This window comes from Lepisosteus oculatus, chromosome 6, assembly GCF_040954835.1.
Source record: "Lepisosteus oculatus isolate fLepOcu1 chromosome 6, fLepOcu1.hap2, whole genome shotgun sequence".
Classification (NCBI taxonomy): domain Eukaryota; kingdom Metazoa; phylum Chordata; class Actinopteri; order Semionotiformes; family Lepisosteidae; genus Lepisosteus; species Lepisosteus oculatus.
Window position 1 is genome coordinate 52,836,211 of NC_090701.1, and position 18,517 is coordinate 52,854,727.

Below are 18,517 nucleotides of genomic sequence, written 5' to 3' on the forward strand. Positions count from 1 at the left end.
TATTTGACTTAAAGTTGCAAGGCTATCTCAGCTTGAATGTTCAACAGGCGATTTCCCTGTAGTTTTGAGCATGTTATCAAAATGTCAAAATTACAGCAAAGATCAGACGGAAAACCTACAGAAAACTGTATCCAGTATTGTATTCACCCTACTGTGATTACACAGATAAACCCAAGTATATTAAGTTTCATATTTAAAAATATTGCTCAGTGTTAATTCATTTCTGTAAATATACTGTATATACTAATACATAATTCTCCTGTGTGTGCAAACATACTATATTCTAAGGTGATGGATTCGCAAACATTTTTAGAGAGTATTTGCAGCAGTGCTTTTCCTGGCTACAGGCACCTGTTCCTTTCAGTTAAACGTGGAAGTTATCCTCACAAACCAGTGTAACCAGGAAGAACAACTAAGCTTCCATCTATTCCAATCTTAAACCCCTAGCCTTAACAAAAACAGGACAAACCAAAATGGAAATGGTGAAGTGTGGGTGTGAACAAACATAAATAAGAACCTATACTCACAAAAGGTGTAGAATAAATAAAGTGAGCAGTAGTGTATCTAAACTCAAAATCACATTCTTACGTCACATTTACAGAATGGACAATAAGAGGATAACATTGCAAAATACATGGTATGTATTTTAGCAAAAATGTCTTGCAAAAGCTGATATGATGCATGGAGAAAAAAACAAAAAAATAGGAAGACTTAAACATCTAATTTCTCTATGCACAATTCTTTATATTTTTTTAGAGTTTTTCTACGGTGTTTTAAAAAAAGACACAATGAAAGGTGATATAAACAGCAAAATTTTAAGCTAATTATGGTGTTATACAAATATGAGCCTATATACTTCACAAAAAGCCTTAACCTCAGTGGAGACCATTTCCAAAGAAATTGGACTGGAACCTGCAATGTACCGGAGCATGTTGTTAATGCTAATTTCAACAAATGAAAATGAGACTCTTAAGGTAGTGTCTTTAAACACTGCATGGTGTCCTATTTGTGAGCAGTGTTATGCTCAGTGTTAAAGATTTCTCAGCTTCCTAGAGATCTTACTGATGCAGCAAACAATGCCAGAGGCCTTGCAAAAAAAAAAGGAGTCTCCTTCCTGACTTGCAGGTGTGTCACACCTTTATAAGTCCATGCAGGTTCACACCAGAGTTGATGACAAAGGACAGCTACACATATTCTTTGTAGCCAGTCGAAACAATATTGCTACTGTGTGCACCTAATCCCTTTGGATTGCTTGACAGGTTGGGCCCTAAGCAACAACCCTGCTCAGTTCATCACTAAATAACTTGACAGTGATGAGAGAATAAAACAAGAAAAAGAAGAGTCTGAATGTAAGTCACGGTGCTCTGGGGCAGATTGGAATGGCTTGTGGTTAGTGAATGCATTAGCAATTCTAAAGAAACCTGGCTTTTGTCCTCGTGTCTCTGTGTTACCCATACTTAATAATACGGTTTGTACCAAAAATGCAGCTATCACTAACACATCAAGTGATGTATGTGGGAATTTCACTACAGGGAAAACGGAGTTGTTCATTTCAGCAGGCAGAAACCCTATTCAAGCTACTTCACAGAGATATACAGAGTGAGAACAAATATATTGCTTAACTGTTCACAACCTTAAAGAATGCGAAGGCATAGATCTCTTTACTTGTCAAAATACAGGTGGCTTTGATGGTCTGAGTCATTCTCTCACTGCAGGTTTAGTGCTCTAGGAGTCTTTCACATGACTCCATCAAGCTCCAAGACAGGAAACCATAAATGTAATTTGTCCTGGATCCTCCAGTACAGATGCACAACTTATTGATTTAAGAGTATTACTGTATTTTTATTATCACCAGGGTCAAACAGCCATTTTTTTCTTGTCACAAAAATAGTGTGAGGTAGAAACCTTCACCGGGAGGCACAAATTCATATAACAGTCACAATAAATAGTGGTGGCTGGATAAAGTGAAACGCAAGAATTCACAGCTAGTGGAAATAAAGGACAAGGAATATGACATAGTCAAAAGATTGCAGGAAAACCTTGCAGTTCTGGGTCTCTTTCCATGGGAATACAGCATCAATAACTGTTAGACTAATAAAATGTATAAACATTTGGCCACAGAAAACTTGAAACATTGCTCAAATTGAGATATGAAAATTAAAAATTGTTCTGATATTGCCATTATTCTCCTACAGGAAGGGAATGTATTATGATTTTAATGAATGTTGGATTTATATTATTGTATTATGACCTGATTTATATTTTACATCAATAAATAGCTTATATTTCATGAGCTTGGATCCTTTAAAACTAGTTACACATACTGTAAATAGGCTTCATCCAAGCTTCCACATCACAAAATGGTGGTGGTAGGTGGCAAACATTTACCCATTCCATTACATGCATGTGGCTTGATAATGGGGTAATTAATGGACAATTTTATGTGACCACATTCTCACACTCTGGTTTTCCACCAAACACATTGGGCCTCCACTTCAAACAAACACAGTTTCATGAGTTGGACCGCCTAATTGCAGGGAAAAAATACAAATCTGCCAACCCACATAACATACAGTAAATCACAGACAAATGCAGAGTCTGAACAGTTTACATTGTCAGTTAAAAATCATCGGTTGAATATGGATGCCACTTTTTCACTGTAACCATTAAATTTGCTTGTTACTCAATTGGCCACATTCACAACCTATTTGTCACAAAACATCCATTTTATTGCCAATCAAATCGGACACCTTTTTTCTTGTGTATTCACAACATTTATAAAATGGAATTAACAGTTTTGTTAATTAACTAACAGTAATTAACTGCATGTTATTATTTAAATTAACCTTTTATTTTGAAGATGTTTTTAACAAATCATTAAATATAAATAGGTGTTCAATTTGGTTTGAGTCTGAAGATGGGGATAAACTCTTTCTATCCAGCAATCCTCTTCTGGCCTGTGATATTTGGCACAGAATATTGACCTTACTGCAACATACTTTCCAAAGGTTAATGTCTGAATAGAACTCGCAACTCATTTAATCCTCACTAAAAACAATTTGCCATCAACTACTGAGGGCTCCCTTCCATTAAGATGGTATACTAAAGAAAACATGCATTTGCAAACTGCAGTTTCATGAAGAGTGAGAATTGGGAAGATAAAAATTGAAACACAGTATAGTTAAAGCTTGTATTGGGTTAAATTTGTTGCTATTTCTTGTCAACAATCTATGTTTTATGTGTAATGTATTTGCCTGTGATGCCTCTGTAAACCATCATGCAGAGAAACTTTAACTTTCCTCTTTCTTGCATTGTTGTGAGCCCTTTTTCTAAGCACCGTGACATTGGCTTGTATGGGCTGTGGCTTGTTTAAACTTTAGGATAGTCTAGACTGCTCAGCTGGAACATTTCATCTGTGGTGCAGTAACATTCCAAGAAGAGGGAAGCTGGATATTATGTTTTTCACTGGTTGTTTTTCTTCTTTTTGGATCACTAAACGATATATTTTCATCTGAAAGATGTCGACATATGTCAACATTTACAGAATTAGAAAATAGATGAACTTATATTACTATACGTCCTAAATCTGGGATATACTGTACAGGATGAGGGCCATAGTCTGATTAAGGCTTAAAAAGACAGAGTAGAATGTAGAGTGAGTATCTTGACTCATGACTGCTGAGTTGTGTGTCTAAACCCTTGTGGCAGACACTGTTGTTGTATCTTCAGCAAAGAACCACTCCAATTGCTCCAATCCACCCAGCTGTATGAACAGGAACCAACACTGCTGTAAGATGATCCTGTGATAGTCCTGTGACCGATCAAGGGGGAAGTCATGTGTTCTCTGATTCCTTCACGAATGGAAACCAACATAAACACTGGTTTGATGAGCCAACGTGACTGGAATTTCCTACTTACCTAAGAACTAAAATAATGATAAAATAATTAGTTAACTTACTGTATGAAGTGTAATTAAGTAAGGCAGTGGTGGAATGGAAAACAAAGAAAGCTGTCAACCTTAAGAACTGGAGTTACCCATCACTCCCCTAATGTTTGCTGGGAATGGAATTTGGACAGACATATTTTTGTGTGTTGTGGGATGTGGTCGATTTACTAATATGAATTATGAAATAGCCATTTTACATTCAGTACCATTTAGCTTTAACAGGCCAGAAAACAGTCCTCACTGTTGTCTTGTCCTCACAAGCAGTTCCAGTCCTCTACAACAAATCGGAGGTCTGTCACTAAGGCAGACCTGGGCTGGGGATGGCCCAAGAGCTCAGTAGTGATGAGCTCAATTGGTGTTGACCATTTCTGGACACTGTGTGGAAGATGCACAAATAAAGAAACAAAATAGTAAGCTAAGAGGCAAATTACAGATCCAGGAAGCTAGAATATCGGGAGAAGGGTTTTACACAACTCAAATTCATTCTTTGTCATCTTCCAAACCAAGAAGAAGCAAGCCATTGTGTGTGAAGTCCACCTGCATACGAATCTATAACACCAGTTTTGTGTCCTACTCTTTGTTGACTGGAACATAAAAAGGTATTTCTTAGCTCAGAAAAGAGTGGATGTAAATTAAGGGATAAAGAGCTATGTTTTTATATTTAAGAAGATTTATTTCCATTACAGTTCATTCCTTTCAGATCGCTGAGCCAAGCTCGAATGCCTTATCTGTTTCGAGAAATGTTTTTTTTTAGTGTTAAAATGCAAACCATTCTTATGAGGGTATAATTATTATATGAGAAGAAAAAAATGGGAACTCCTACTCTACATGTACTGTAAATTTTTCACCCAATTAAAAGAAGACTGTACTTTGGAAAGCCCTAGGTCTTAGTCCTACTTAGTACAGTAGGTGATGTACAGTAGTTGGATTACATTTCCTCATTTTAACCTTTTAAAGTTATAGTGTAACTATAATTGTAATATATCTACATTTTAATTTACAAGTAATTGTTTGCTCTATTGCTACTGCACTATCATCAGGTATGCAGAATTTAGTTTTAGACAATTGCATTTGTAATATAGTTTGAAACTATGTCCTTCATTTTTAACCATGTGTATCTTATCATTTCTTTTTTAAAAATATGCTTTTAACTGTATTTTTCTGAGGCTGATTCAATAATTAAAATATGACTAATTGGATAAAGGAATATAAAATAAGAGAAACCTGTGAGAACAGATGTTTTGTAAAATTGTATGTAATGCCTTCTTTTTCAGAACTTGTTAAAGAAGTAAAAGAACATGCTAGCCATGTCATATTGAAACAGCTCTAAAATTGGTCAGTAAATCACATTTATTTCTCTCAAGAAGAAATCAAGCAATATATCTATATTTTCTGAATCATATTCTACATATAATGTACCAATTTGCCAATGATTTAGTAAATTTTAAGTACATTTAAAAAAGGTGCTAAAATCACTTCAAGGAACAAGTCTCTCAAAGTTTTATCACTGGAAGAAGCCAAGAAACAAATGATGTTCAGATGTGTAGCTAACTGAAATGTGTCAGACTTGATACAGAACTTATATAAATCATTAAACCAAGGCACCATAAACATAATACAAGTTTAATTTAACGCTTATAAAAGTCTACTATACCAAATTTACATTGTTATGTTGTAGTTGGCAGACACTTTCTGGCCTGTTTCATCTTCAGAAGCATCATTACATAAGAGTGGTTTACATAAATGAAGAAGCAATATTTGTAAAAATCTTTCCTATTTTAATTAACAACAGACCACAAAAAGATATAAGGATTACATGGGATGGTTAGAAAATAAAGAACCATATTTAGGCTAAATACTGTATGTTTAAATTCCATGACTGCTAAACTCAGAAATATAAAGGAGGAATTAGTTAGCCATCCCCTACTGCTTTGATGAATTTACTGCTACAAACTGATAGTAAAAACTGTTAACATCGTTTCCTTTTTCCTGGCCAGTTCTCACTTGGTCCTTCCCTAGTCATTATATCAGTCAAGTCATTATTGAATCTCTTAATAAACTGGTGTCGCTAGATTGAGGAAAGAAATAAATGGATTTTTTTAACCATGGTACCAGGGCTGACACTTCTGCTCCCAAAAAACAGCACCATGTGAAGGTCTCAGTAGTCAGGACTTTAGTTTAAAGTCTCATACAAAGGAAGGCATCACCTCTCAGAGTTCTCCCAGCCCAGTACTGGGAGGGCTAGCCTAGGTCTTCACTTGGTCAAATGGTAAGCTTTTTCTATCCGGTGAGGTCAGGCTACAAGGTGTTTTAAGCACGTCAAAAAAGCGATATACTGTATAATAGTAAGCCAGTTTCAAGAGACATGTTCACCTCGGTGGAAAGAGTGGTTTACATGTGACTGGCTGTCACTGGCTGCAGCAACAGAAAAGATGACGGCAAATGTTTTCATTGTGGTTTCAGAGCTGAGTTAGAAATATCAAGTACTTGACTAGCAAAGTATGGATGTTCGAGAAAAAGCCAAAGGCTCAGCGATTTCTTAAGTGAATTGATAACACCCTGTGAACTATAAATAGACTTGAATAAAGTCTTTACAATGCTAAGTTTGAAAATAAAATAAAGAAAGACATTTTGTAGTAAGAAGATTGCTTGATTCAATCAACATTATTTGTTTTGAAGCTTGGCACAGTGAGTTTCAAATGCTGACATTGTTGCTAGGGCTGAATGAATGCTTTGCACGAGTCCACTTTTTTCAATTTCCTTAATATAGGAAATCTCTCATTTAAATTGGGTTAAAAAAATGTACACCTCTTCTGAGGTTTGTTCATGAATCTATGAACCAGTAGATGTCATGTTGTTCAGTGACAAGGCAAAACAAATGTTCTCGGGCCATTAATTGACAGAGGTAGAACACTTGTTTTAAGAACACAAAAACAGAAAATGAAAAAACTTAAATGTACAGTATTCAGTGGCTTTCACCACACAGGATTTCCAAGTCTTACACATAGCAGGGAGTCACTTCACACACCCCTGAAGTGCAGCCCCCACTTGAGTTACACACAGCAGTCATTCTGCATCAGCAGCCCTATCAGGTAGAGAAATGAGAAATTACTCCACCGATTGAGTTAAGGGGAAATATTTGGGACGCCAGATTGCACTAATATTCCTAGCGGGAGTTAACCAATCCACCAGGGTTAACACTGCTACTCTTTTGAAAAGTGCTATAGGATCTTTAATGACTATGTAGGTTTAAGGTCTCATCCAAAGAACAGGCTGCTTTTTGGTTGGAATTCTGGAAGAGGTGTGAGAGTGCCACCTACTGGCTGTCAAGGATTATATAAATCCGTTACAATAAACAACTTCATATACAAATCTTGAGATTCAAAGTTTTATTACACTAGAACATTTTCACTAATATAAAGCTGTCATTTTCCAGCTCAGTTGTCATCAGAAAGGGGAATTGAACCCATTCAAGTAATGTTTTCAACCTTGGGATCTGGGCATGGGAAAAAAAAAATCAGCGTTTTTGTGTAATTTTCGTAAATCAATTAGTAACGCTAAAGACTTTTATCACACATCATCTAAACCTTTTGGAAGATAGAAGATCATAGCCTGTATTAATACTTCAAAATGTACATATGAATCTAAATAACAAACACAGCTGCTAAAAGAACATTTAAGAGCAGAAAAAAAGTATCATCTCGGTTTTCAATATTTGTTGCTTTAACTTGTTTCTTAGGAAAACAAAAACTTTTTTTTTCACGGTTGTTCAAATAGCATTGACTATGTTAGAGCATGAAAACCTCTTTGGGAAGAAACAGCTGTTGATAATTAATTTCCTCCTGACATTCCCTACCTCTTCCTCTTTTGTCCTTTATTGATAGTGCAGTCGGTGGAAGGTTACACAGCCTCACACAGCTTTCCTTACAGACACAGCTGAGAGGATTTTGGGCCTCCTGAAGAGAAAATATCTGTTACCCGTCTGATGCTATTACACCTTCATCAAAACAACACAAAAACAGCACTGTGGACAAACATCAGCTAGTGTACAAGCCGTCAGTTTCTCCCTCAAATCAAAGAAAGGGCCCTAGGCTGTATGCCTGCATGCCATTTTGTCAGTCTTAGTCTTTAACCTGACCTTTCTGTCACATCACAAACAAATGACAAAGAGGCTACATTCTCTCCAAAATGGGGCACCTCCAGGCCTGTAATTGTATCATCTTCCTGAATGAAAGCCTGTGTCATGTCTCCAGCTCATCAAGAACCCTTTATAAAGTAGAACAAGATTTGCAGGAGTTTTAGAGTGACCTTGAGCGAAAGTAGCATAAGAGAAGATGTTCCTTCTGTTATTTGAATTATTATGAAACAGTTCCTGTAGGAGTTACAAAAATAGTACATAAGCAGCTCTATTAAGCCCTAGCAGCTCTGTTGGTAGCCTTGCCCTGAACTTGGATGCGGTTCATGCTGAAAAAAGCCGGTGTCATTTGATCGCTGCAGCAGTACAAAAACAAGGGGAGAGGTGGTAGAACAACTGACAATAACATGATAGTTTTACGGCTAGTGGTCCTGCTGCCTCACAGCTCCTGGGATCCTAGTTTGACCCCGTGGGGAGGGGCTCTCTGTGGAGTTGACATGGTTTTTCTCCATATGCCTTGTTTTTTTCTCATCTTCCAAAGACATACTTGTCAGGGTGAATTGTGCGTCCATATTTTTCTGATGTGTGTCTGTGTGTGTGCACCCAGTGATGGACTGGCAACAGTGACAGTATATCACAAGCAAGCACAGAGTACGTTTGGAACACGTCTGCTGTTTATCGTGCACTTCACAGAACAGCTGCGAAGAGGCAGTGAGCTGTCAAGATCCCCTTTCGATGTATTCCTACATCAGTACGCCACTGTTGTATGAACATACTGTACCAGTGACCCCTCCAGACTGTAGCCCTGCCTTGCACCCTATGCTTCTGGGCTGAGCTTCAGGTTACCCTGACTCTCACCAGGAGTCTTTCTGACATGGGTAGGGCGAATGGGTAGAACAGTAGCAGAGAAAAGCAAAGGGCAGACAGTATTCAGATACAATACAATAGGGAAGTACATCACTTCTGGTTCTGTTTTAATTAGAAACCCAGTTCACATTGAAGGCCTCTTCAAGACCGCAGTTTTCTGGGTGTACTCAGCAGGGCAGAAACAGAGGCTACAAGATAAGAATGAATGAGAGGATCCCATTTTGTTCATCTGCCCTGTCTGGTAGTTAGTTCTTCATTGATACGAGGACCTCATCCAGCTGTTTCTTGAGAGAAACGTGGGTAACGGCTTCAACAATATGGCTGGGTAGCTTGTTTCATAATCCCACAACTCTTTAGGTAAAAATGTGCCTCCTTCATCTTTAAATGCACGTCCATGTAGTTTCATTTGTGTCCCTTGGTTTGTGTTTCTGTGGAGAAGTATCAGCTATAGCTTAACCCATTGCAAAAAAACGAATAGAATCAGGATTAAAATATTGATATTAGGTGGACGTTTTTTTAATGGTGATAAGAAATTTGAAAAAAGTAAATGTTGTTCATAAAAAATATTAACTTCAATTGAAGTGGTCTGAAAAGGTGCAGCAAGTTTCCTTTTCTCATTTGTCAAAAATAAGCACAAGGTCTTAAAGTCACATTTAATTTATTTTCAACAACAGATTTTTAAGAAAAAAAAGATTTTTTAAGGAATTTAAGGAAAAATTAAATAAACAGTTTGAAGAGTAGAATGTACTTTTTCACAGTCAAAAGCTTTCTGTGTTAAAGACATGATCATTTCTAATCATTTTCTCTTTCATTCCCTCAATAATTAATCTGTTAAAAAAAGCCAGATATTCCGACATCTTCCTTGTTTTTACAGCTTAATCAAATCCACAAGTGCAGAGTAATACAAGACAGCTCTCTGACACAGAAATGTAAGCTTCCACTTTTTGAGTCAACGTCTCTGTTATTATCAAGACGTTTTTCAAATGGGCACATATGTTTCAACTGCTACAGCAGATGACTTCATTAATACTTGACCATTTTTATAACCTCTCTATAATTACGAAAGTGTTGTACTTTATTGACTAGTCTGGGCTGAAAATAAAGCACAGGGAGAAGAAAGGGCCACTGAAATGTGTTGCTTTCTGCTGATAAAATAGATGAACTGCCAGGATTTTCATTTAAAGAAATAAAAACTTTGTAAGAAATATGAGAAAAAAAAAAAGAAAAAGAAAACACTTGCTTTTGGCATTGTGTATTATTTGATGCTGTGCAATATCTTCTCAATACTGCATCCTCTTCCGGTTTGTGAAAATACCATCAGTGTGTTAGGAAAACCATCATGTGTCAATTTAGGGATGCTGATCCACAGTATATTGTTATGTACAGAACAAGATGTGAGACGTTAAAAGCACAAAACATTCTTGTGATGTTGTGAAAGTTCATTTAAATGGTTCTTACTTTATAATGTCTATTTGACTCAAGCACTTAATACATTCAAAGGCTGGTGGGTATATTTTTAAATCCGGAAAAAAACTTCACCATTTCATCATCTGTAGGTACATTTGATCTGATAAGTTTTTTTATTACTGTATAAGTAGCCTAATTTAATTTTGCTGTCAGGTTACTGTCAATTAAGCAGTTTCTAGTATGTCACTTAAATTTGAAATTTAGGAAATATGAATCCTTAAGAAAGCCTAGCCTAGTGGAGGTCTCCTTCTGTTTTGTCCTGGTACAGTGCCAAGACTTGACTGTACTGAGGCCCTCTGTGTCTTTGTAGGTCCTTAGGTCTTTAGCACAGTCTTAGTAGGTGTACAAAGACTCAATACCCTATTCTCAAGTGGTATCTATGGTATTTGGGATTTGTTTTTGTTTTTCATTTTCATTCAGTGCAAAGTTATTTAATACAGCAAACCTGGACTAGTCACAGTAATAATAATTACATAACGTGGACTGTAATGTTAGGTCATGATCCAAAAAGATCCTTTATTGTGATACTTAGCTTTTATGAGCTGACATCTTTTTAATTAAAAAAAAAGAGCTAGGAAAGTATTTTGAAAAAAACATCAATGTAAATTACATACTTACTATATAAAGTATAACCTACATATACAGTATCTCATATTAACAGATGTAGATACTGTAAAAGATTAATGCATTGTTTTTATGCACTATGCTCATATAAAATAAAACAGTATATTTACAGTATTTTACACTAAGTATTGACTCTCTTACTGCATGTTTAGCAGTCATTTTCAATCCTATGGCGTGCAAAACATTTATTCTTTACCTTGTTAGGCATTCTCTTCTGTCTGTGCTAAATAAAAATACAGTTTATCAATGATGTCAAGGAGAGGTGTTTGACTTGCATTATGAAAGGAAAGGGTGCTTTTCTAAATAAACACCCTTTTGCCTATTCCATTGATACCGTAAGCAGAATAAAACAGGCCTCAAGAGCTGAATATTGTTTTTAATATTTATTTAACATTTTAAAATTCGTGGTATTTGACAATTGTACATTATTGTAAATAAATCCTCAGTGTGAGCTTCAGCCAGTATGCTGAACAAAAGGAGCAAAGAACTGAGGATGTGTTCCCTCTACAGTATTTGAAAGAAGCAAGCACAGAGCTATTGCAAAGCACAGGATCTCCCATTTACTCCTGGCAGGGTAGTCAGTGTTTCGAACTGATCTGGGCCTATGGCTTATTAACAAAAAGAAATTTGTCCCTTTTTCCACAAAAATGAATATTGTATACCCATTATTTATGAAAACAAATCAGACATTTAAACAAATAGATTTGACTTCACTGAGCCAGGAGCTTTGCCCTTTGCTTCACTACCTTTAGCTGGGTCTTGACTCAAAATCAAAATGTCGGTCTTCATGGCAAATTCCACTCTTGTTGTTTGAAGTAAGCCTTCTGAGTGTCAGAGGAGCGCTTCTTGGGGCGATCTTTATGGAAAGCTGCCATGAAACGGAGTTCAGTAGTTTGGCCAAGCTCTAATGAAGGTAATGAAGCATTGCATTTTACATATTTAAAGTGGCCTATTTTCCCGGCCTGAGGAAATGGCAGTCTGACTACGTGCTGGAGGCTGACAGGACTCTCTCTTTCTCACCCAGGGGAGCCAGGGAGGCAGTGCAAGTGTGGAGAGTAAGAGTGTAAGAATGACACTCAGCTGCAGTGCTCTGGAAGAGCGATAATTATGTAAGAATTATGTAGTAATAATAAAAATAAGATATGTAGGAGAGAACAATTAAATAATGATGTAAGAGAGAACAAGTGGGCAAGATTAAAATTCCATTTCTTGCTTTTCTGTTTAAAAACTCCATGAATAATGAATACTGTATGTTAAAGCTTAATTTTTTTATTTTATTGTGTGCTATTTTTAAAGGCCATGGCATCTCAATATGCAGCATATCAAATCCACTGTAGTAGTTAGTACATTTACCCATTTCCAGCAGCTTGTGTTTTTCAGGAATACAGCCTAGCCACATTGTTACAACCAGTACCCAGATTGTTACGCTGATGCAGTTGAGAAACAGAAGAACTGATTATTTGTAAACTCTCCAGTGGAGTGCAATGGAAGGAGAAGTTGCAGAAACTTGGTTCTAGTTGCTGTGAGACACTATTATTCACAGACGCTGCATCTCATTTCAGGAAAGCTGCACAATGCCTTTTTCAAGCATTCAAGTTAAAGCCTTCCTCAATATTTAAAACTGAACAAACTGACTTTTTTACTACAGCACACTACAGAACAATATGCTCACAGAATGAAAAAAAACTGTTTGCTCACTGCAGGCAGAGGAAGTCATCTAATCATCATTTTGTTTCACTGATCTCAGCTTTTTACCATATTTCAGGGCACAAAATAAAAATGATCTAGAATAGCTTTATAATAGTACTTAAAAGATAATATGATGGTAAAAGGATAGAAACATCATAAACAAATAAAGGAAGCTCAAATATGTATATAGCCATTTGCATGGTGTAACATACAGTAGTTACTGCTCTGTGACAAAGGCATAGAAAGCAAACTAAAAATTAAAAAAATAATATTGTAACCTATCCAGACTAGTATCCACTATTATATCTTATTATACATTTTCATATATTTTGCCAGTATCTTTCTTCCACTGAAATATTCTCTTAAGGCGTGAATATAGTTAGCTGTCCTGCACCTACAGTACCTGAACATTTTTAAAAATGTAGCTACTCTATGGATGTGTAGTGACTGAATTGTTTGATAGGTTAAGGCTGCCCTCTGGTGTACAACATAATCGATTACAATCCCTACAAACGCATACATGAAGCACTGCACAGGAAAACACCATAACCACAGCATTTGACCTGATTCACCCCACTATCCACAGACATGCTAGCTAGATCAACTGGCATCTCTAAATTGTGTACAGTATGTAACCAGCAATCGACTGGCATTCGACCCAGAATGTAGTTCCACTTTCTACCATATGTTCCCAGGATGCTTCCTGGGTCCACCAATATTTATCAGCAATAAGCAGCCATCTGTTAATAGATGGATATAACATTAGATCACGAACTGAAAATACAAGGGATCTTTTCTGAAAGCACTGTACTGTGGACACTCCAATCAGGTTCTTGAAAGTCTTCTACTTAATACGTGATGAATTGACACTGAAACTTATAAATCCCTGAAGTTTAGCAGCTCAACCTGTTCAAAACAGCGCACCCTTTTCCAACACCATATCTCTCCAAAAAACTTGAAATTATAGACGGCAGCGCACCTTGCCTCAATCTGCAGGGTCTGATTCTGCTGTTGGGCATCTGTCTGCGTCACACAGACCCCCCCCTGCTAAAATGGGTTTTTCTTGGAGGATTCAGCCTCCTCTTACTTATTTCCATCATATCCAATACAAAATCAAACTGGCTGAAAACTAACAGAAGTAATCTGGAAATTAGATGTGGACCTGTAATTCTGAATTGCAGGATAATGCAGGAAATAAAAGAATATCTTTTTTCATGCATATCGGTGATTTTCTGATTGCCAAGCATACTTTATATACCTGTAGTCCAAAAGCGAGTCAGATCAAAAGTTGTAAGAAAACCTGTTCTGCTGGGTAAACTCTCTTAAATTTGTCATTTAACGTGCAACGAGATGTGTAACTGGAGACAACATTGAATGATTCCTGTAATGTAAACCCTTCAATATGATTTTTGCAGCGATTTCCAGTGGATGGAAAATTTTCCTAAGGAAGACTTATTCTTGAAAACCATCGATTTCCAAGAGCTGTAGAGCTGTTCTCAATGATTTTGATATTTTAGACTCATACTTTTCAGTGTGAGGAACCTTTTCAAATCTGATGGCCAGATGGGCTTCAGAGACAGAATGTAGGATTGCCCTATTGAAAGCCCAGGTAGGGTTAGGGTTAGAATTCTCATTTGTCATTTAACGTGCAAACATATGTAACTGGAGTCAACACTGTATGGCTCTTCGAATGCAAGCCCTACACTGGCCTAAAATAACCGCTTTTTTCAATATGATTTTTGCAGCATTTTCAGCTGATGGAAAATTTCCCTAAGGAAATCCCTTATTCTTGAAGGCAAACAATCACCAAGAGCTGTTCTCAATGACCTTGACTGTTTTATACTTTATACATTTTCATTTTGTGGAACATTTTCTAATCTAAGACTTTTGGCTGCCTGTGTCGCATGTTGCACCTGAGCATCCCAAAACAGAGTCGGATCAAAAATTGTAAAAAAATCCCGTTCTAATTGGTAAACGCTCTTAATGTTGTCTTTTAAATGCAACTAGAAGTATAGCTGACATCAACATTTAATGGTTCTTTGTAAACCTAACCCCTACAGTGGTACAAAAGGCATGCTCATTTTAATACCATCTTAACTGCATTTTTCACCTGATTGAAACTTTGCAAGAAGAGAATAGATTATTGAAGATTACTTCCCAAGAGCTTGATAAAATGGTTTTGAGTGTTTTAGATTCTTATTTTTTGATTTGAGGATCATTTCAAATCTGATGTCTGATGAAGGGCTTCAGAGACCGATCATGTACCTGCTCAGCTGAAACCTCACACTACTTAGACATTTTTTACAGTCAGTGCTGGCTTTTGGGCTCCAATCAGCTTTAAGATCAGTTATAATGTGCTCCTGAGCAAGGCCAAAGTAGGTCTGTTTTATACCAGACTGACTCTGCCACAAAAGCACCCAAGCAAAACATGTGCAGTCTATTTACAGTGCTCCCAGTCCCCCACACCAGAAAACAAAACCCCAAAAAAAGAAACAAAACTAATAATTCAAATAAAGGTAAATTGTCTCCATCTCCAATGACATTACCTAATGTACTAACCACCAACAACCAACCCCCTTAGGCTGAGGAGCCAGCTTAAATAGCTTGTATGCCCCTCCCCTTCTGGAACAAACCATTTCTCTAATTCAAAGTATGTGGTTTTTCCCATCTCCTTAAATAACCCTTGAAAAGTAGGGTTAGGTTTGGCCTTCTGAGGCCACCATAGGCTGACCCACCCCAGAAGTACCAACACCAAACAAACAGTGAGTAACATCCATTTTGAGAGCGCTCTCCCTTCACACCACAGTTCTCACTCATACCTGTTTTTAAGTATATGAATGTATGTGGAATTAAGTATGTTTATGTATGTGAATGTATATGAAATTAAGCAATAGCAGTTCCTAGTCAAGCCTTGAGTGTGCACCCTCAAATCTGATGACTGGAAGACTTCAGAGACAGATTGCGGAACTGCTCAGTTGAAACCCCAGCTAGAGTTAGGGTTACAATTCCCAAACTACTGAGACATTTTTTATGATCAGTGCTCTTTATGGAACCCAAGTGAAGTTTAGGACAATTTCCCCCCCGGAGTGTTTTGGCTGCTTATATTGTACAGTATATTGCACATTTCAGTAATTTTACAGTAGAAATCATTATCTTAGTCTTTACAGGTTTAGCAGCTGAAATTCTATTCAGAACAGCTTAGAAATACAGTAACCATAAAGCTTCCATTAATTACTGAACTTGTCCCTCCAACCGATATATTTTAAGTAACCCCTTAGAATTGTATTGACATGAAACTATCATTTTCTGCCTCAGTAAGAAATTATATTTTCCATTATGAAAATCTACAGGTGCGGCAGTAAAGCTGTGTCACTCTGTTCAATATTGCATGTAACCCTGAATGATATCAGATTTGTTGTCTTGTAGTTGAAAAAACTATAAAAGCGTAACTTTCCACAGTATTTTAGAACACTAAATGTTATTTCTGATTATGTAGATGGAAAAATTAAATGTAGATCTGAGTTTCTAGGTCTGCTATTTCTTCTGTTGGAGTCTCATTGTTTCCAAAATCAAATAAATAATTCTGCACTTTTCATTTCATATAGTAGTGGATTCTTACTGAAAGTATCAGGTGCGTTAATTTGACTTGCCATCTCCTCTTTCTCGCAGTAAATAAAAAAAACCTGGTAGTGCTCTTGTTTTTGCCTATACTTCCTTGCTGCAATACAGAATTTACAGACAGATTAATTCATTTTGTCATTGTCCCACTAAGTGGTTGTCTCACCCATGGTATTCTGACAACTCTTAACTATATAATTATACCATTCTTTTATTAACTAGACAAAATAAGTATTGAAAATTAAGATGGATGGAAATATTATGTTTCCAAAGTTTCAGCCCATCACACAATCATAACAGTACTTTTTTGTAGGAAACCCGTTACACTTACACGATTATACTGAAAACATCCATGAAACCTGGTGCCTTCTTATTGATTTAATAAATAACAGGCTCAAAACCTTCAGTTTTAAATAGGATGTCTTTAAAAAAACCATACCCATTCCTACAAAAGAAGTTTATAAAAATATAGTATATAGTAATGTGTATATATAGTATATAAGACATAGTAATGTAAGAATAAAATTACAGGTGTTACATTTTTTCTGGCTGCCTTTGGCCTTTACCACCAGATGGGACTGCTAACTCTGCAATGACAGAAACTGCGATGACTTGTTCTTGATCTTTCTCACCTTTTCCTGAGGTATCCATTTTTCTTCCCTTCTTTTTTCTCACATCACAAAGTATGTGATCTCATCCTTCGGATGAGACGTAAAACCGAGGTCCTGACTCTCTGTGGTCATTAAAAATCCCAGGGCGTTTCTCAAAAAGAGTAGGGGTGTAACCCTGGCGTCCTGGCCAAATTTCCCATTGGCCTTTACCAATCATGGCCTCCTAATAATCCCCATCTATGAATTGGCTTCACTACTCTGTTCTCCTCCCCACTGATACCTGATGTGTGGTGAGCGTTCTGGCGCACTAGCGCTGCCGTCGCATCATCCAGGTGGATGCTGCACATTGGTGGTGGTGGAGGGGAGTCCCCATTACCTGTAAAGTGCTCTGAGCAGAGTGTCCAGAAAAGCGCTATATACAGTAAGTAAGCAATTATTATTATTATTATTATTATTATTATTACATACTGCATTTTAGAACTTTTAGGCTGAAGAACTTGAGGTAGAAGCAATCTCTTGCCCTCAAATACTCGTTTTCATCGTGGATTGTCCTATTCCTAAGCAAGCTGTATGACAGCTGTACGTTTCATAAACCGTTTGTTATGCCGTGGTTGCACAGGCTGACAGCCGCGTCCTACTGTGCCCAGGAAGGCAGGCAATCCAACCGCGGATGCTCGGCGATTCCCGGAAGCTGTCGGAGATTGCCGAGGAGAGAAGGGGAAAAAAAAAGTTTGAGAGAAGAAGCTCCGAAAGCACAAGCAGACAGAGCTGAATCCAGGCAGGAAAATGAACCACGGGGCAGTTTCGGGCAGAACAGGGCCAGGGCCAATTCAGGAATCGGGCTTACAAATCACGGACAGGGTTTTCTCTACGTTTGTTCGGAAAAAGCCGAGAAACACGATGACAGAACATCTCTAGGAGCTCAAATGACAGAGCGTGTTCCCCCCCATCGCGGTTCAGGTCTTTTCCAGACGCTCAGGGTTGATTAGATGATGAAACGTCTTGATAGAATGAGGGGCGAATCTGTACACGACCACGGGTGTGTAATAATTAGAGCCCCCCCGTGGCTACGGTGTGACGTACTGTAAGCCGCTGCCTGGCTGGGCGTGTATTTTTATAGGAGAGACCCAATCCAGTTAGCTTTACACAGCAGGTCATCCTAAATCACCTGCTGTTTAAAAAAAAAATAGGAACACTTTTTAAGTAATTGGACAGTTTCGCAAGTAGTTTGTCGCATTAAGGGGATTCATAAGAGCTGAAAGGCATTCCAAATGACTCCTAGATCTGTTTAATGTAATGAATTGTCCCAGATCGTCAGCAATCGATTAGAGGTTACATCTGCCGGATGGGACTCTCTGGGAGTGAGGGTTGGGGACCCCTCTTGTAAGGCACCCGTGAAATTGGTTAATTATCCCTAAATGTAACCCTTAGAAGTTTCTTGAATGTTTAAACTTTGCCATTCATTTGTCTTTAAAGATGAGGACATAAGGGTTTGTCAGGAACACCTTTGGTTTGAATGTACTGTATTTAATTTTTTGTACTATGCTCAAAACTTCCTCG